We start from the raw sequence: 21,877 nt of genomic DNA on the forward strand, positions 1-21,877 counted from the left end.
CGTGTCCACGTTCCTCTACAACCCAAAATCACCTCCACAATCACATCAAGAGCTGCAACCATGATAAATATGATGCGCTGGTGAAGATTAAGACTGAACATGAGGATCTGACGCCCACCAGAAGCTCCAGTAATCAGCAAACGTCCTCTGGTACTGTCAGCATTAACACCTCTCTCAGTCCCACACAGGAAGAAGGAAACGTCTGCTCACAGTGTGGGAAGAGCTTCAGGTACCAGAGTAAACTCAAAAGACACGAGCGCATTCACACTGGAGAGAAACTGTATCAGTGCTCACAGTGTGGGAAGCGTTTTAATACACAGAGTAATCTCAAAGAACACCAGCGCATTCACACTGGAGAGAAACCATATCAGTGCTCACAGTGTGGGAAAAGTTTTATTACACAGAGAAATCTCAAAATACACCAGCGCATTCACACTGGAGAGAAACCGTATCGGTGCTCACAGTGTGGGAAGAGTTTTAATTGTGGGAGTCATCTCAAAACACACCAGCGCATTCACACTGGAGAAAAACCGTATCAGTGCTCACAGTGTGGAAAGAGTTTTAATCAACAGAGTGATCTAAAAAAACACCAGCGCATTCACACTGGTGAAAAACTGTATAAGTGCTCTCAGTGTGAAAAGAGTTTTAATCAACAGAGTGATTTAAAAAAACACGAGCGCATTCACACTGGAGAGAAACCGTATCAGTGCTCACAGTGTGGGAAGAGTTTTAATACACAGAGTTATCTAAAAAAACACCATCGCATTCACACTGGAGTGAAACCGTATCAGTGCTCTCAGTGTGGAAAGAGTTTTAATCAACAGAGTGATTTAATAAAACACCAGCGCATTCACACTGGAGTGAAACCGTATGAGTGCTCACAGTGTGGAAAGAGTTTTAATCAACAGAGTACTCTCAAACAACACCAGCACATTCACACTGGAGAGAAACCGTATGAGTGCTCACAGTGTGGAAAGAGTTTTAATCAACAGAGTGATCTGAAAAAACACCAGCGCATTCACACTGGAGAGAAACCGTATCAGTGCTCACAGTGTGGAAAGAGTTTTAATACACAGAGTTATCTAAAAAAACACCAGCACATTCACACTGGAGAGAAACCGTATGAGTGCTCACAGTGTGGAAAGAGTTTTAATCAACAGTGTGATCTAAAAAAACACAAGCGCATTCACACTGGAGTGAAACCATATCAGTGCTCACAGTGTGGGAAGAGTTTTAATCAACAAAGTGAACTGAAAAGACACCAGCACGTTCACACTGGAGAGAAACCGTATCAGTGCTCACAGTGTGAGAAGAGTTTTAGTCAACCGAGTAATCTCAAAGAACACCAGCGCATTCACACTGGAGAGAAACCATATCAGTGCTTACAGTGTGAGAAGAGTTTTAATTGTCAGAGTAATCGGAAAAAACACCAGCGCATTCACATTTTACAGAAATGATGCTGTCAGTTTTGGAGCTTCTTTGCTTATATATCAGCACTTAGACACAAGTGTGACACATCAGATTGTACCAATCAAGTTAAAATATAAAAATATAAAATATAAATCCTCCCTGAGTGAGTGAGTTTTGGGGTAAAAGGTTTGCACTTAATGAATTATTCTGTGTAATTAATAGCTAATAATCAATTACAGGCACCACTGTCAGTTTTAGGGAAACTACCAGGAAATCCAGATTTATAACAGATCAGTTTGTTTGGTCGATTATTTCTCTCACTCAGGGAATCAAACTCACAGCGCTATATTCTGAATTATTCAAATATTTATTGAACTCTAAAACAGAACACACAAAATTACATCATTATTAAGTTATTAACTTATTACATTAATAAGTAAATAGTAATAATAAAAGTATAAATCTTTAGGTTAAACTTTTACTGGGAAATAATGTGATTATCTATAGTGGAGTGAATGGTGGGTAGAACCAGGAGGTTTAGAGCCTGATTTAAGTGAATGCTATCAGTTAATAGTGGAAGTGAATTGAAAAAAAGGTATTGGACCGGCTAGCATATATACAGTGAGGAAAATAAGTATTTGATACACTGCCGATTTTTCCCACCAGTTTTCCCACCTACAATCCAGATAATCACATTGTATGATTTTTAAATAATTAATTAACATTTTATTGCATGAAATAAGTATTTGATCACCTACCAACCAGCAAGAATTCTGGCTCTCACAGACCTGTTAGTTTTTCTTTAAGAAGCTCCTCCTATTCTGCACTCATTACCTGTATTTATTGCACCTGTTTGAACTCGTAACCTGTATAAAAGACACCTGTCCACACACTCAATCAATCACACTCCAACCTCTTCACCATGGCCAAGACCAAAGAGCTGTCTAAGGACACCAGGGACAAAATTGTAAACCTGCACAAGGCTGGGATGGGCTACAGGATAATAGCAAGAAGCTTGGTGAGAATTATTAGAAAATGGAAGAAATGCAAGATGACTGTCGATCCTTCTCGGTCTGCTGCTCCATGCAAGATCTCACCTGGTGGGGTAAGGATGATCCTGAGAAAGGTCAGGAATCATCCCAGAACCACACAGGAGGACCTGGTCAATGACCTGAAGAGCTGGAACCACAGTCTCAAAGATTACTGTTAGTAACACACTACACCGCCATGGATTAAAATCCTGCAGTTTTTCCAAGGTCCCCCTTGCTCACACCAGCACATGTCCAGGCCCATTTGAAGATCACCAATGATCATATGGATGATCCAGAGGAGGCATGGGAGAAGGTCATGTGGTCAGATGAGACCAAAATAGAGCTCTTTGGTATCAACTTCACTAACCGTGTTTGGAGGAAGTAGAAGGATGTGTACAACCGTCCCAACCGTGAAGCATGGGGGGTGGAAACATCATACTTTGGGGGTGCTTTTCTGCAAAGGGGACAGGACGACTGCACTATATTGAAGGGAGGATGGATGGGGTCATGTATAGCGAGATTTTGGCCAACAACCTCCTTCCCTCAGTAAAAGCATTGAAGATGGGTTGTGGCTGGGTCTTCCAGCATGACAATGACCCAAAACACACAGCCAGGGCAACTAAGGAGTGGCTCCGTAAGAAGCATTTCAAGGTCCTGGAGTGGCCTAACCAGTCTCCAGACCTGAACCCAATAGAAAATCTTTGGAGAAAGCTGAAACTCAATGTTGCCCAGCGACAGCCCCGAAACCTGAAAGATCTGGAGAAGATCTGTATGAAGGAGTGGGTCAAAATCCCTGCTGCAGTGTGTGCAAACCTGGTCAAGAACTACAGGAAACGTCTGACCTCTGTAAAGGTTTCTGTACCAAATATTAAGTTCTGTTTTTCCATTGTATCAAATACTTATTTCATGCAATAAAATGCAAATTAATTATTAAAAAATCATACAATGTGATTTTCAATGGGATTTATTTTTAGATTCTGTCTCTCAAAGTTGAAGTGTACCTACGATAAAAATTACAGGCCTCTCCATTCTTTGTAGGTGGGAAAACTTGAAAAATCTGTAGGGTATCAAATACTTATTTTTTCCCCACTGTATATTGGTCTTAGTGATACTGTGCTTGATTGGTTTTCTTCATACATTTCTGGACGTGTACAGTATGTTCAACTCAGAAACTTTCATACATAGTCATCTTCTATTTACTAGTGGTGTCCCTCAGGGCTCTGTCCTGGGGCCTCTACTATTTATAATTTACCTGCTTCCCATTGGACGTATCTTTAGGAAATACAACATTCAATTTCATTGTTATGTGGACGACACCCAGCTATACCTGTTCACTGTGCCCACGGCTACTCTTCCTCCTCCATCTCTCTCTGATTGTCTAATAGAATTAAGAACATGGTTCTCTTACAATTTTCTCTAATTAAATGCTGATAAAACTGAAATTCTTCTTATAGGTACAAAATCTCCTCTCTCTAAATCTAACAAATTCTCAGTGATGATGAAGAACTCAGTCGTCTCTCCTTCCACTCACAATCTTTCATTTTATGCACATATTAACAATATCACACGATCCACTTATTTCTATTTACGTAACGTAAATCGTCTACGTCCATTCCTTTCTCCTAGAAGTGCTGCTGTTCTTGTTCATGCCCTGGTCACATCCCAAATTGATTATTGTAACTCTCTCCTTTTTGGTCTACCTCATAAAGCTATACATGAACTTCAGTTAGTTCAGAATTTTGCCGCTCATATTATCTCCAGAACACCTTCCACTTAACATATCACTCCAGTTCTCAAGCAGCTTCACTGGCTTCCTGTCCAGTATCACATCAAATTTAAAATCCTCCTCCTTCTGTCTAAAGCTCCTCCATATCTCTCTGATCTTCTTCATGTCTACACTCCCTGCCGTACACTCAGATCTTCTTCTGCCCTCCAATTATCTACGCCTTTGGTCCGTCTGTCTACTATTGGGGCTAAAGCTTTTAGCTACTCTGCCCCACATCTCTGGAACTCTCTTCCTGCTGACATTCACACGATTTATTTAAAACACGCCTTAAAATGTAGTTCTTTAAACTTGCGTACCCTTAATCTGTGTAATTAATTATGTACTGATGTTTTGTATTGTAAGGTGTCCTTGAGTGTTTTGAAAGACTTCCATTAATAAAATGTATTATTATTATTTTTTTCTGTTGGCACAGATGAAACTTATATAATTTCTTTTTCCCCCACATTTTCATGGTTTGGCTTATATAATTTGGTACAGTTCGTTTGGTACAATCTGATGTTTTCATATAATTGAGCAGTTGCTACAGTCTGGGCAAATGGCCACCTATACAGCCTAGAGGTGGCAGGATGATGAAGAGCTGATCTGTGAGGTTATTCTTGTTTATTTGTTTTTTGTTGGTTTTTTTCCTTTTGCTATGTGTTACATGGTTTAGTATTGTTATGGTCATGTATGTATTTTGCTTGTTATTGCTTGTTTGTTAATAAAATGTCTACATATTGAACATTAATCCTCTGTCTCATTATTGATTCCTGAAAGCTTCTGTCCTGTTTTCAGATAAATAAATAAATGTTTAGCCTCACTTAACATGTCCCAGTCAGTGTTCTCAACACAGTACTTAAGAGCAAAGAAGGCTACCACTGGCCAGGCTTTTACCTGTTTTAGTTCTGGTTTGTAGCGACTGGTGAGCGGTCTGTACACTGGAATCAGCATAACAGAGATGTGGTCTGAGTAGCCACAAAGTCCACATGTTGGTACAATTTAGAAAGCACAGATTCAAGATTTGCATTATTGAAATCATCAGTGTTGGCTTATAGCTCCATACATTTCACACAATGCATTCTTCACGTTCACATTCACTACTGTACTGTTAATACTCGGGACACTTGCACATCAAAAACTACCTATTTCATTTATGTAATGGCATACACAGGATTTTCACCTTTACTTGCATTTCATATTTATATATTTTTATATTTTCTATAGTTTTTATATTGCACAAAACTGCACCTTTTTAAAATTACAATGTAAATTGCACATGCTAAATGTTTACAATGTTTTCTATGTTTACAGGTATGAATGTGTGTGTTAGAGAGAGTGAGCTGTGTGAATAAGATTGTCTGTATTGTATTTTTCGTGCACTGCAAGCATCTGTGTAACCAAAAGCAAATTCCTTGTATGTGTGAGCATACTTGGCCAATAAAGCCCGATTCTGATTCTGATTCTGATTCTGATTCTGATTCACGCTGGGGAAGGGGGGATGCATGGTGGTAAATTCCCATGGGAAATAAAAGGTCTGCATCTGACAATAATAAACTCCACCAGCAGAGAACAGTACTTCACAACTAGCACAGAGTTCTTGCACCATACCGTGTTAATTTAAACAAGAAACGCCTCCTCATGTGTTTCCGGACTGAGCTGCACTCGTATCAGCGTGATAGGAGAGAGTAAACTGACATTGTTCAGCTCACGTATGGAACTGAGGTAAAAGATATTTGGTATAATAAGAACAACATTTTCTAGATTTTGTTGGTTCATTGGTTAAAAAAGTCTCCATATATATATATTATATCACTAAATACACTTAGCATTGATTGCTAAGTGAAATTCTGTGTTCAGCTGTATTGAGGATATCGAAATTTTTCTCAGACATGTTGGTACATTTTAACAAAAAGCATCCATTATTTGCTAAAATAACAATAACTACAACCCCAATTCCAATGAAGTTGGGACGTTGTGTAAAACATGAATAAAAACAGAATACGATGATTTGCAAATCCTTTTCAACCCATATTCAATTGAATACACTACAAAGACAAGATATTTAATGTTCAAACGGATAAAGTTTATTGTTTTTTGCAAATATTCACTCATTTTGAATGACATTTTGCAACACTCATGCAGCCCAAGACCATGATGCTACCACCACCATGCTTGACTGTAGGCAAGATACAGTTGTCTTGGTACTTCTCACCAGGGCGCCGCCACACATGCTGGACACCATCTGAGCCAAACAAGTTTATCTTGGTCTCGTCAGACCACAGGGCATTCCAGTAATCCATGTTCTTGGACTGCTTGTCTTCAGCAAACTGTTTGTGGGCTTTCTTGTGTGTCAGCTTCCTTCTGGGATGACGACCATGCAGACCGAGTTGATGCAGTGTGCGGCGTATGGTCTGAGCACTGACAGGCTGACCTCCCACGTCTTCAACCTCTGCAGCAATGCTGGCAGCACTCATGTGTCTATTTTTTAAAGCCAACCTCTGGATATGACGCCGAACACGTGGACTCAACTTCTTTGGTCGACCCTGGCGAAGCCTGTTCCGAGTGGAACCTGTCCTGGAAAACCGCTGTATGACCTTGGCCACCATGCTGTAGCTCAGTTTCAGGGTGTTAGCAATCTTCTTATAGCCCAGGCCATCTTTGTGGAGAGCAACAATTCTATTTCTCACAACTTCAGAGAGTTCTTTGCCATGAGGTGCCATGTTGAATATCCAGTGGCCAGTATGAGAGAATTGTACCCAAAACACCAAATTTAACAGCCCTGCTCCCCATTTACACCTGGGACCTTGACACATGACACCAGGGAGGGACAACGACACATTTGGGCACAATTTGGACATGTTCACTGTGGGGTGTACTCACTTATGTTGCCAGCTATTTAGACATTAATGGCTGTGTGTTGAGTTATTTTCAGAAGACAGTAAATCTACACTGCTATACAAGCTGTACACTGACTACTCTAAGTTATATCCAAGTTTCATGTCTATAGTGTTGTCCCATGAAAAGATATAATGAAATATTTGCAGAAATGTGAGGGGTGTACTCACTTTTGTGATACACTGTACCCTCCACAGAGAAAAATGATATCATGTAATGCTGGTCACATAGTTTTAGAACAAACTATTTTTGAGTTGCTGAGTGGAGTTCTGTTAGTAACATAGTTGACAGAACTTTTGCGGACATTAATAAATAAAGATATTTAAATTATTTAAAAGAGAAACTCAATTTAAAAAATATTATTTTTCTTTGGTATTTAAACTTTTAAAATAAATAAAAAAATAGATGTTGTTGCCCTTAATGATTTTATTCATTATTTTAAAACCAAGGCACCCTCAACTTAAAAAACAGACACAGCAAAAACTGTTCATTTAGGAACATCATGACAAATTTCAAGTTAAATGAAGCATAGGATGCACATAATGTTTTTGTGATATTACAACATGTTTTCCATTAATAGGTAAAATATGACATTTTTAAAGAAAATAGTTAGAATAAATAAAATTATTATCATTGGACATGGAATGTACCCCAAATTATAGAATGACCCTACTGTTCTCCGATGGTGGAATTTGCTATTGTTAGATGCAGACCTTTTTATTTACCACGGGAATTCACCAGCGTGCTTATAGTTGCGGTGTATCTTCCGCCCAGCGCGAACGCAAAGGAAGCATTGAGCAAACTTTACAGAGCCATCAGCGAACTGCAGAACACTCATCCATACGGACTGTTTATTATCGCTGGGGATTTTAATCATGCAAATCTCAAGTCTGTTCTCCCTAAATTCCATCAGCATGTGGACTTTGCTACGAGAGGAGCGAACACGCTGGATAATGTTTACACGAACATTGCCGGTGCGTACCGGGCGGAGCCCCGCCCCCACCTCGGATACTCAGACCACATCTCTGTAATGCTAATTCCAGCATACAGAGCACTCGTCAGGCGCTCCAGACCTGTACAGAAACAGGTGAAAACCTGGCCAGAAGGATCCATCTCTGCTCTTCAGGACTGTTTTGAGTGCACTGACTGGGACATGTTTAGGGAGGCTGCAACATACGGCGATTACACTGATCTAGAGGAGTACACGACTTCAGTGACCTGCTACATCAGCAAATGCATTGAGGACGTCACTACCACTAGAACCATCACTTCCAGACCCAACCAGAAGCCGTGGATGACTCCAGAGGTGAGTGCACTGCTGAGGGCCCGAGACTCCGCCTTTAAAGCAGGTGACCAGCCAGCTCTGAGAACAGCGAGAGCCAGACTGTCCCGGGCAATCCGAGAAGCAAAGCGCGCACACGGCCAGAACATCCACAGCCACTTCCAGAACAGCGGTGACACACGGCGCTTGTGGCAGGGCATCCAGGCCATCACCAACTACAGGACGACTCCACCCGTCTGTGACAGTGATGCCTCCCTTCCAGATGCGCTGAATGACTTCTACGCTCGGTTCGAGGCGCAGAACAACATGTTGGCGAGGAAGATGATCCCACCTTGTGACGACCAGGTGCTTCGTCTCACCACAGCGGACGTGAGGAGAACTCTGCATGGAGTCAACCCACGGAAGGCTTCTGGACCAGACAACATTCCTGGCCGAGTGCTCAAAGGATGTGCAGACCAACTGGCAGATGTATTCACTGACATCTTCAACATCTCCCTGAGCAGCGCCATCATTCCAACGTGTCTCAAGACGACCACAATAGTACCTGTGCCAAAGAAGTCATCTGTGTCATGCTTCAACGACTATCGTCCCGTAACACTCATGCCTATCATCATGAAGTTCTTCGAGAAACTAGTCATGAGGCATATTAAGACCCTACTGCCTCCCACCATGGACCCACTGCAGTTTGCGTACCGTCCTAACTGCTCAACGGATGACGCCATATCCACTACACTACACCTGGCTTCTACACACCTGGACAGAAAGAACACTTACGTCAGGATGCTGTTCATAGACTTTAGCTCAGCATTCAACACCATCATTCCTCAGCATCTAATTGGAAAGCTGAGCACGCTGGGCCTGAACACCTCTCTCTGCAACTGGATCCTGGATTTCTTGACTGAGAGACCTCAGTCCGTCCGGATCGGTAAGAACACCTCCAGCACCACCACACTGAGCACCGGCGCTCCCCAAGGCTGTGTGATCAGTCCACTGCTGTTTACTCTGCTTACGCACGACTGTACAGCAATGCACAGCTCGAATTCCATCGTTAAGTTTGCAGACGACACAACTGTGGTGGGACTCATCAGCAACAACGATGAGTCAGCGTACAGAGAGGAGATACAACATCTAACGGACTGGTGCCAAGTCAACAACCTGTCTCTGAATGTGGATAAAACCAAAGAGATGGTCATTGACTTTAGAAAGACACTAAGGGACCACTCCCCACTGCACATCGACGGCTCATCTGTTGAGATCGTAAAGATCACCAAATTTCTCGGTGTTCATCTGGAAGAGAATCTCACCTGGACCCTCAACACCAGTTCCATCACCAAGAAAGCCCAGCAGCGTCTCTACTTTTTGAGAAGACTGAGGAAAGCTCATCTGCCACCCCCCATTCTCACCACGTTCTACAGAGGAACAATCGAGAGCATCCTGAGCGGCTGCATCACTGTCTGGTTCGGAAATTGTACTGCGTCGGACCGCAGGACTCTCCAGCGAGTAGTGAGGACAGCTGAAAAGATCATCGGTGTCGCTCTTCCATCTCTCACGGACATTTTTAACACCCGCTGCATCCGCAAAGCTCTAAGCATTGTGGACGATCCAACCCATCCATCACATGGACTTTTTACTCTGCTCCCGTCTGGGAGACGATACCGCAGCATCCAGACTAACACAACCAGACTGTTTAACAGTTTTATCCCACAAGCAATCAGACTCCTCAACTCAGTACTGTAACAATTTCCTCCAGAAATTTTCTGCTGCCACACACTGAACTATATTGACAATGTTAGACTGTTTTTACCTGTTTATTCAAATATTGAAAAGTCTTTTTGTATTTTTGCACCTTATTTACTTCTTAGGCTCCGTGGCCAATTTTACTGTTTATTCAAATATTGAAAAGTCTTTTTGTATTTTTGCACCTTATTTACTTCTTAGGCTCCATTGCCAATTTTACGCTGCTAATGTACAACATGTCACTACCTCATGAACCATTGTACCATCTATTCACCATCATGTACTAACACTTGTCTTTAGTCCTGTCTTCTAATTACTTGTTTAGATTAGGGATAATTAGGAATATCTTTTGTGGTTATTTATTATAGGATTTTTTGTATTTATTGTTGTACTTACACTGTTTTGTATTTACACTGTTTTGTCTTGTACTTTTTGTACCGTGTTACACCGTGATCCTAGAGGAACGCTGTTTCGTTTCAATATGTACTTGTATGTAGCTGAAATGACAATAAAACCTCTCTGACTCTGACTCTGACTGAATATCAACATTTACCTCAGTTCTGTTGGTACATTGTTAAAAAACTGCTCCATATTGCAAATATAACATTATTTACTATTAGCATTGATCGCTAACAGATTTTTGTTTGTTTATTAGGATTTTAACGTCATGTTTTACACTTTTGGTTACATACAGGACAGGAAACGGTAGTTTATCTTCACACAAGGTTCTTCAGTTCACAAGGTTATATCAAACACAGTCATGGACAATTTAGTATCTCCAATTCACCTCACTTGCAAGTTTTTGGACTGTGGGAGGAAACCGGAGCACCCAGAGGAAACCCACGCAGGCACGGAGAGAACATGCAAACTCCACACAGAAAGGACCCAGACCGCCCCACCTGGGGATCGAACCCAGGACCTTCTTGCTGTGAGGCGACAGTGCTACCCACTTAGCCACCGTGCCGTCCATCGCTAACTGAAATTCTGTGTTTAGCTATATTGGGAATATCAACATTTACCTCAGTTCTGTTGGTACATTGTTAAACAACTGCTTCGTATTGCTAATATAACAGTAATTATTATTAGCATTGGTCGATAACTGAAATTCTGTGTTTAGCTACATTGGGAATATCAACATTTACCTCAGTTCTGTTGGTACATTGTTAAAAAACTGCTGAAATTCTGTGTTTAGCTATATTGGATCACACAGCAGTTTAGTTTCAAGTGTTTCTAGATCCTGCAGAGATGCTTTCATTCCATCCCGCCTGATGCTCCCGTGAATGTGTTTACACACTCTGCTAGGTCATGATGGCTTTTGATTCTACCATAAACTTTCTAGAGTTAGGGTTAGGACTAGAGTTTAGGGTTAGGACTAGGGTTTAGGGTTAGAACTAGGGTTTATGGTTAGAACTAGGGTTTAGGGTTAGGATTTTCTTTCTGTTCTTGGAAACGTCTGGCAGCTTCTCTTCATTGTTGCCAGATATTTTCATGTTTACTCAGTTCTGACTCCATTCTCCTAATAAATGTTCACCCGGTTACAAAATGCATCTGTCATTCTTCACAATATAAGAGACATACAGGTGTTGTAAAAGCATCGAGGGATTGTACTTGCTTTCTACTTCCTTCAGAACCTTGGACATTACTCTGCTTTACTGGGTTGTTCTTCATGTTTTCATGATTATTTCTTCACATATAGACCTTGGCCATCAGTACAATGTACAGTGTTTGATCATAACCAGCATCACCAGATTAGATGAACATGAATCCATCCAGTTAGCATCATGATCTTCTCTAGGCTGGATTATTCATCAGGGTTTAATCTACAGAGTTTGTTACAGGATGAACCACAACACATGGGGTTAAATACAGTAATCTATAATAAAAAGCACTGCAACCTTGATCAGGGTTATGATGAATGAATGAGTTCTTGGCAAGTTACTCAGTAAAATATCAAGTTGTTGATATTCAGGTAGAGCCATTAAGTAGAGTTTACAACTATCATATGTACAAAATATGGGACATTATTGATACAGGGTGTTTTGGTTGAACAAGACAGTTATCAAGTATTATCTAAACTTCAACTGAAAAAATCTGGACAGAAGTTTTCTTACTGATTTATAATGTTATGACAGGTGACCATTTGCTCAGACTGTAGCCACCGCTCAGGTATGTGAAGAACAAATTTATAAATAACATCTGAGTCAACATGTAAAAAACAGTTTTCATATGTGGGTCAGGATGATGGTGATCTCTCAAATGAGCAGAAAAGTTGTTACTACAGTTATATTCCAATACACAGAGCAACATCAGCATTACACAAACATTCAAACATTACACAGAATAGGGAATCACCCCACTGGACTCTGTAACACTGTAATACACAGGAAACAGTCAAACTCAGATTAATAGATTACAAAAGGTATAAGAAAGAAAGAACAGAGTTAGAGAGACATGTCTAGGACTGTAGTGATGGGTCAGTCGCGAACGATCTGGCTCTAAGAGCTGGCTCTTTAAAGTGGCTCTTTTTTTTTTTTTTTTTCTGTCAAAATTGCACGTGATTGGTCAAGATACGTGGTGGCATTTGTGTGTTTACACTGAGCAGGAGGGGAGGGGTTACACACACACACACACACACACACACAGATAGCATGCACATGAACGGGAGAGAGAGAGACCTGGGCCCTGACAGTCAACCTCAAAAAGACTAAAATTATGACCTTCCAGAAAAGATCCAGATCTCAGGGAACCAAACACACATTTAAATTAGGAAACCATGAAATTGAACACTCTAAAAACTATACCTACCTTGGACTAAACATTAGTTTATCAGGAAACTACAACTTGGCAGTGAATGAACTAAGAGGAAAAAGCACGCAGGGCTTTCTATGCCATAAAAAAACAAACTTCTGTAGAAATCCCAATCAAAATTTGTCTCAAAATATTTGGCGCAATAATTGAACCAATTGCCCTGTATGGCAGTGAAGTGTGGGGCCCGCTTACACACCAACAATTTAACAAATGGGAACAACATCCAATTGAGACCCTGCACACAGAATTTTGTAAAACAATATTAAAGGTGCACAGACACACCACCAACAATGTGTGCAGGGCAGAATTATGCCGATACCCACTTATTATTAATATACAAAAAAAGGGCAATAAAATTCTGGAATCATCTAAAAGAGGGCGACCCACACTCGTATCATTACAAAGCTCTGCAATACCAAGAGCTGAGCAAAGATACCAGTCCCCTCATCCAACTGGTCCTAAGTCACTGCACCAAAACACCATTAACACATACTAACACAGACTAACACCATTAAAACTCAAGACCAGAACCTAATCAGAACTGATCAAATTACACATGAATTAAAGATAAACTATTTGGCCTATTGGGAAACACAAACTAAACTCCAAAGTAAACTACAATGTTATTTGGCTCTAAATAGACAGTATAGTGGGGCAGATTATCTCAGCACTATAACTGATCCAAAACTCAGAACACCTTGACAAGGTACAGACTCATCGAACACAGCCTGGCCATCGAGACGGGACGACACAGACAGTCCTGGATGCCCAGAGAGGAGAGAGTGTGTCAACACTGCCCTTCAAACCAGATAGAGACAGAGCTGCACTTCCTCACTGAATGTACAAAATACACACAAATTCGAAAACAATTTTTTTTACCAAAATTAAATTATCCCCAATTTTAATTCTCTCTCAAACCCTGACAAGCTGCCCTACCTACTGGGGGAGCACAGAGCGAGCTGCACACTCGCAGCTCTCTACTTACACACCTGCCACCAGGTGAGGGACAGTGAGTGACCTTATACTGTATCCCATACACACTCACACATATTCACACACACACACACACCATCAAATGCACACACACACACACACACTTACAAATACTTTTTCCACACATACATATACACACTATATACTTGTTGTTCTAATTTGTTTCTGTTTTTTTTTTTTATGCTAATTACTAATGTTATTGAACATTCTTTAAATTAATATAAATGTTTATGTATGCAATTTCATTTATTATCTAGTTTGTAAATGCGCTTTGGCAATACAAATGTGAATATTTGTCATGCTAATAAAGCACTTTTGAATTGAATTGAAATTGAGAGAGAGAGAGAGAGAGAGAGAGAGAGAGAGAGAGAGAGAGAGAGAGAGCGAGAGAGAGAGAGAACTCAGCGCTTTACACAGCCAGACATTACACGCTGGAAAGGTGAGGAAAATGAGTGAGAGGAAACATAGTAAAGTTTGGACACGAGAAGCCCCTTTTACAGAGAAGTTCAGACCCACTGAGCTGGTGGGAGACCAAGTGTTCAGTCTACCCACATCTTATACATGTGATGGCACATAGACTGTGTATCTGTCCCCTCAGAGAGAATCTATTTTAACATGGCAGATCATAACAGAAAGGAGAAACAGGATCAACCCATCAAAGATGAGCTCCTTGGTTTTTCTGAATGCTAATCTTCACTAAATACTTACAAATACTGTCACCTGGACGCTGATTTTTCTTTTTGTTTTGCACATTTTCATTTATATTTTGTTGTGATGCTTTGTTGATGTGTTGTTTCACTCTAGATGCTTGTTTATTTTGTTTTGTTTATTAAGATTTAAACGTCACGTTTTACACTTTTGTTACATTCATGACAGGAACATTCACCTCACTTGCATGTCTTTGGACTGTGGGAGGAAACCCTTGCATACACGGGAAAGACATGCAAACTCCACACAGAAAGGACCCGAGCTCTTCACCTGGGGATCGAACCCAGGACCTTCTTGCCATTAGGCGACAGTGCTACCCACTTAGCCACCGTGTCGTCCCACTCTAGATGCAAATTTACAAATGATATACACAATCAGATATTTTTGTCTAATTGAGATGGGTCTTTGTTTTTGTATTTTATAATTTATTGATGGAGCACTCTGTTCCATGTTGAGTATATAAATAAAGCAATTTAAATAATAAATATTTGATACAATGTTTTTACATTAGTAATTCATGTTACATGTAATTTGGCAATAAATTGTTTTAAGAAACAAAAAAATCTAAGGAGCCACTTGGGAGCCGAAAGTGCCTGCTCTTTTTAGTGAGCCGAGCCAAAAGAACCAGCTCTCTAAAAGGAGCCGAAATTCCCATCACTATAGGACTGACTGTAGTCCTCTCTAAAGCTACCTGATACCCCTTTTCCACCAACGCGGAACGGAGCCCGTTCCAGTTCCCGAACTTGATTTTGAACCGGTTCTGCATGTTTCCACCGAAAAAAAGGAGGTTTCAGACAGAGAACTAGCGGGCCAATCTGGCACCACAGAATACTTGGTTTTTCAGCCTGAACCGTGACGTCACCTGTGGGCGTGTCTTGTTGTACAGCATAGCGACAGCAACAATGGAGTCAGCTGGTGTCTCATATGGAGCTTATCGCTGCATATTTATCTTTTAAACTTCACCTAACAACGCTTAACGTGAAAAATAAAGCATGAAACTTTTTGAACTCCCTGAGCTGCATAAACACACGTGAAGTAAAGCTTTAACTCCAGTTTCATTTAAACACACAAACTTTTAGCTGCTCCGCTAACTGTTAGCATTACAATGATTCAGTACTGATGAACCGATTCATTTGAACCGATGAATCAGTTGATCGTAACGGATTCAGAGTTTCTTAATTATTAAATCAATGATTTAATTTTTATATAAATTACATTTTCAGCTTTGTTTACAGTATTTTAATGTTTTATACAAACACACCAAGTTCTTGTAGCTTTGTTTACAGGTTGTTTTACAGTTTTATAGTTAAAGTTAAAAGTATTAGTACAGCACTTTTATTGGGAGTTGATGATAAACTAGATGTAAAGAACATCAGAAAGGTTTGATCTAAACTTCTGTAAACAGATTATGTAATTTGTCATTAATCCAAACGTAAGAATCTGTGATTTCTTCCAAGTTACAAAAACAAATTTCTTATGTTTAGGCTGATTCATGTATTTTGGAAATGTTTGATTGAACCAGTTTTAAGTTTGACTTAATAATTTAACTTTGGGCCACAAAACTTCTTCCACCAAACTCAAAAAGTGCTATTAAAGATCTTTTCTGCCTGATGCTGCTCAGTTCCACAATAGTTTCAACATTTTCACCCTGTTTACAGCCTCACAGCATAAAAAATAGGCAGTTAAAACAGTCTAAAAGAATTTTCATTAATTTTCCTTCAATGAGGAATAAAGTACATCTATCTATCTATCTGTCTGTCTGTCTGTCTGTCTGTCCGTCCGTCCGTCCGTCCGTCCGTCCGTCCGTCCGTCCGTCCGTCCGTCCGTCTGTCAGATCTTTTAATAATGCAGTCAACAGAAGAGGGACACGTCGCCCCCATGGATCTACAAAATGAAGGATTTCAGAAACTAATAAAAATGGAGGAAGAATATGAAAGTTACTTCTGTAAGTAAATGTGGAGCATGATGCCACTTTTCCACCAGACAGTATGGTACAGTACAGTATGGTACAGTACAGTATGGTACAGTACAGTGTGGTACAGTACAGTGTGGTACAGTACAGTATGGTACAGTACAGTGTGGTACAGTATGGTACAGTACAGTATGGTACAGTACAGTGTGGTACAGTACAGTATGGTACAGTACAGTGTGGTACAGTACAGTATGGTAAAGTACAGTATGGTACAGTACAGTGTGGTACAGTACAGTATGGTACAGTACAGTATGGTACAGTACAGTGTGGTTAGTATTGGAGTCACTAATCAGTAGAACTAATAAGAGAATGTGGATAGTGGGATTAGAACCTGTACTGTATCGTACTGTCCTGTGGAGAAGTGCTGATTCACTCCAGTCTGGATTAAATCTAAGTAGAATTTATTTGTGGTAACCAAACCCACAACCTTCAGTTTCCTCCAGTTGTTGAGTTTTTTTTTCACATATTGATGAATTTCAGGTGAAGGATCTTTAATCCCTGTGGAACTCGTCACCTCTGAGGAACATCTCACCCCAGAGGACCAACAGGATGGAGGTTTCCAGATGAAGCCTGTGAAGAAGGAAGAAGCTGAAGATGAAGATGAACTCAGTAAGATATTTGTATTGAATAGAATCAGAGGCACCTGGGATGAAGCATCATACAGTGAAAGCTTGTATTGTGCTCATGCAGATCAGTGTGAGCAGGAAATGATGAATGCAGGATGAATCACGTTACAGGACTTTAGCATCGGATCTCAGTTTAACATTTACTAACAATCTTTATTATTTATAATGTTATAAATGTATTTTATTATTTATAATGTTATAAATGTATTTTATTATTTATAATGTTATAAATATATTTTATTATTTATAATGTTATAAATGTATTTTATTATTTATAATGTTATAAACGTATTTTATTATTTATAATGTTATAAATGTATTTTATTATTTATAATGTTATAAATGTATTTTATTATTTTCTGCTTCAGAACTGAACAAGGATTTCTCCTGCTCCTTGTGTCCACGTTCCTCTGCAACACAAAATCACCTCCACAATCACATCAAGAGCTGCAACCATGATAAATATGATGCGCTGGTGAAGATTAAGACTGAACATGAGGATCTGACGCCCACCAGAAGCTCCAGTAATCAGCAAACGCCTTCTGGTACTGTCAGCATTAACACCTCTCTCAGTCCCACACAGGAAGAAGGAAACGTCTGCTCACAGTGTGGGAAGAGCTTTAGTTCCCAGAGTGCTCTCAAAATACACCAGCGCATTCACAATGGAGAGAAACCACATCAGTGCTTACAGTGTGGGAAGAGCTTCAATCGTCGGAGTGTTCTCAACAGACACCAGCGCATTCACACTGGAGAGAAACCGTATCAGTGCTCACAGTGTGAGAAGAGTTTTAATTGTCAGAGTCATCTCAAAAGACACCAGAGCATTCACACTGGAGAGAAACCATATCAGTGTGCACAGTGTGGGAAGAGTTTTACTTGTCAGAGGTTTTTTAAAATACACCAGCGTATTCACACTGGAGAAAAACCGTATCTGTGCTCACAGTGTGGGAAAAGTTTTAATACACAGAGTGATCTCAAAATACACCAGCGCATTCACACTGGAGAGACACTGTATCAGTGCTCACAGTGTGGGAAGAGTTTTTATCGTCAGAGTAATCTGAAAACGCACCAGAGCATTCACACTGGAGAGAAAACGTATCAGTGCTCACAGTGTGGAAAAAGTTTTATTAAACAGAGTGATCTCAAAACACACCAGCGCATTCACACTGGAGAGAAACCGTATCAGTGTTCACAGTGTGGAAAGAGTTTTTATCGTCAGAGTAATCTGAAAACGCACCAGAGCATTCACACTGGAGAGAAAACGTATCAGTGCTCACAGTGTGGAAAAAGTTTTATTAAACAGAGTGATCTTAAAATACACCAGCGCATTCACACTTGAGTTCTGTAAAAACATAATACGATGATTTGCAAATCCTTTTCAACCCATATTCAATTGAATACACTACAAAGACAAGATATTTAATGTTTAAACTTTATTGTGTTTTGCAAATATTCACTCATTTTGAATTTGATGCCTGCAACACGTTCCAAAGAAGTTGGGACAGGGGAATGTTTACCACTGTGTTACATCACCTTTCCTTTTAACAACACTCAGTAAGCGTTTGGGAACTGAGGACACTAATTGTTGAAGCTTTGTAGGTGGAATTCTTTCCCATTCTTGCTTGATGTACAACTTCAGTTGCTCAACAATCCGGGGTCTCCGTTGTCGTATTTTGCGCTTCATAATGCACCACACATTTTCAATGGGAGACAGGCCTGGACTGCAGGCAGGCCAATCTAGTACCCGCACTCTTTTACTCTGAAGCCACACTGTTGTAACAAGTGCAGAAGCTGGCTTGGCATCGTCTTGCTGAAATAAGTAGGGACGTCCCTGAAAAAGACGTTGCTTGGATGGCAGCATATGTTGCTCCAAAACCTGTATGTACCTTTCAGCATTAATGGTGCCTTCACAGATGTGCAAGTTACCCATGCCATGGGCACTAACACACCCCCATACCATCAGAGATGCTGGCTTATGTATTAGTATCTTGGATTATGTATTCAGTCAATATTGGAAGTCACTGTTGGTAAAATCATGTCAATGTAAACATACAAACTTTAATATAAGTGTTTACTGTAATTTTACTCCATTTTCTTACCCTAACCCCTAACTTTACTCTAATCTCGTACCTTAACCTACAGCAGGGGTGCCCACACAGTGCACGCTGGTAGATCAAACAGGTCAACATGATTGACATGAAATGTGGCCACTGTTTCTTTAATTTTTGGTTTGTTACCAGAGCTAGGCCTCATCCCACCTAAAGCACCGCTAATCTAGAACGCAACCGAACACAAAGAACCAGAAACGCTTCAATTCGGGTGAGAACACTTCAGAGACGCTGTTCTGTTCATACGTGGAAGAAGCTGACTGAGAAATTTGAACCCTCAATCTGACATTCATATGAAGTCAAGCGCCTCTGCTGGACAATTTTGGAACTTGCTGGCTGAGGAAAAATATACAAACATAGAAAACCTGCTTGTGTGAATCAGCTTTTTCCTAAATAAAAACATGAGTCTAAACATGAGTCCATCCTTACTGATGAACACTTGGAAGCTGCTTAAGAATCAGTATCAGCAGCTCCTGTCCAGATACAGGATATACAGATATATACAGATATACAGGATATACAGATACAGATATATTCAGCATGGCGCCCCCCGAGGCGGACGTGTTTGCTCGCTCTGCACAAGGATGTAACTTTTTTCGACTTTTTTTTTCTTTTTGTATGTATATTTTTCTCATTTTGAACATGGTGCATAAATGCCTTGCATTACGGACATACAGCAGACAGGCATTATTGGATATCGCTGCACATAACTTTGAGTTTACTGGTCATATTCCGTCGGAGCTGCAACTCATTGTGCGCTCACATAGCCACCGCCGCTACACCCAGGAAGGCCCCGAAGCTCCGGCCTCGAGTGAGTACGCGGGCCCAAGGAAAGCGCTTCGTAGGCGGCGACGTAAGCGAGGCAAGAGAGGCGGGCTCCATGTTAGGCTAAAGGCTCGCGCTAGCCGACCACCGCTACCCAGCCTCTTGCTAGCCAACGTACGGTCTCTGGAGAACAAGTTGGACGAACTAAGAGCCAGAATTACATCGCAGAGGGAAATAAGAGAATGCTGCGCTCTGATTTTCTCTGAAACCTGGCTTCTAGAGATTGTCCCGGACTCTGCCGTTCAGCTCGAGACTCATTCATTACACCGTGGAGATCGGGCTGCAGCCTCCGGTAAAACAACAGGAGGGGGTGTGTGCGTGTATGTTAACAACGCATGGTGTAAAGATGTACAGACTGTATATAAGCACTGTTCCCCAGATCTGGAGTTTTTATTGCTGAAATGCCGTCCCTTTTATTTACCAAGGGAATTCACGAGCGTGTTTTTGGTCGCTGTTTACATCCATCCGCGGGCTAACTACACAGCGGCGCTAAGTAAGCTCTATGACGTCATCAGCGCGCTGGAGACTAACCATCCTGACGCTGTTTTCATTGTTGCGGGTGATTTTAACCAGTGCAATCTACGGACTGTATTAACTGAATACCACCAGCATGTGAAAATTCCCACCCGTGGTAAGAACATCTTAGACCACGTTTACAGCAACATACGTGGTGGATTTAGGGCTGCACCCCGCCCTCCATTCGGAGAATCAGATCACATCTCTTTGTTCCTATACCCGGCCTATAGACAAAGACTCAAACAATCAAACCCTGTTAGCAGACAGGTTCAGCTATGGACATCAGAGGCTGAGAGCACTCTACAGGACTGTTTTGCCATAACAGACTGGGATGTGTTTAGAGAGGCAGCCACTATGGAAGACTCGTCTGTGAACATAGATAACTATGCTGAGTATGTGACTGGGTACATTGGCACTTGCATTGAGAACATTGTGCCCACCATAAAAGTCAGGAAATTCCCTAACCAGAAGCCCTGGATAAATGGTGAGGTACTGCAAATGCTACGAGCACGCTCTATTGCATTTAGATCTGGTGATGAGACTGAGCTCAAAGTAGCACAGTACAGACTGAAGAAGGCCATAAGATCAGCCAAGAGACAATATAGAGAGAAAACAGAGGGATTTTACTCCACTACTGACCCCAGGCATATGTGGCAATGTCTGGAACAGATTACAGATTATAGGTCTAGGCCCAACAACACCATAAGCGCCTCAAACAGCCTTCCAGACGACCTCAATGCATTCTACACCCGCTTTGAGACGTCGATCCCCACTAGCCCCACAGAGAATACACACACCTCCATTACGCAACCCTCCTCCCCTCCACCAGTTGTCTTACCAGCCCAGGTACACAAAGCCCTGAAGAGGATCAACCCCCGCAAAGCTGCAGGACCTGACAACATTCCTGGGCGGGCCCTCAGAGCATGTGCTAACGAGCTGGCTGATGTTTTTACTTCTATCTTCAACCTTTCCCTCAGACAATGCACAGTTCCCACCTGTTACAAGACCACCACCATCGTCCCTCTCCCCAAGAACAATCCCCCATCTTGTCTAAATGACTACAGGCCAGTAGCACTCACTCCAATCATTATGAAGTGCTTCGAGAGAGTGGTGCTGGCCCACATTCAGAGCAATATACCAGGCACTACAGACCCCCTACAATATGCATACAGGGCCAACAGGTCTACCTCGGATGCCATCG

At 41.1% G+C, this 21,877-nt stretch overlaps 1 pseudogene; it reads left to right on the forward strand.

The window, feature by feature from the left end:
• Positions 1-21,877, forward strand: part of LOC134302895 (uncharacterized) — a 657,104-nt pseudogene that overhangs the window by 580,012 nt on the left and 55,215 nt on the right.

Source organism: Trichomycterus rosablanca, chromosome 2 (assembly GCF_030014385.1).
Source record: "Trichomycterus rosablanca isolate fTriRos1 chromosome 2, fTriRos1.hap1, whole genome shotgun sequence".
Classification (NCBI taxonomy): domain Eukaryota; kingdom Metazoa; phylum Chordata; class Actinopteri; order Siluriformes; family Trichomycteridae; genus Trichomycterus; species Trichomycterus rosablanca.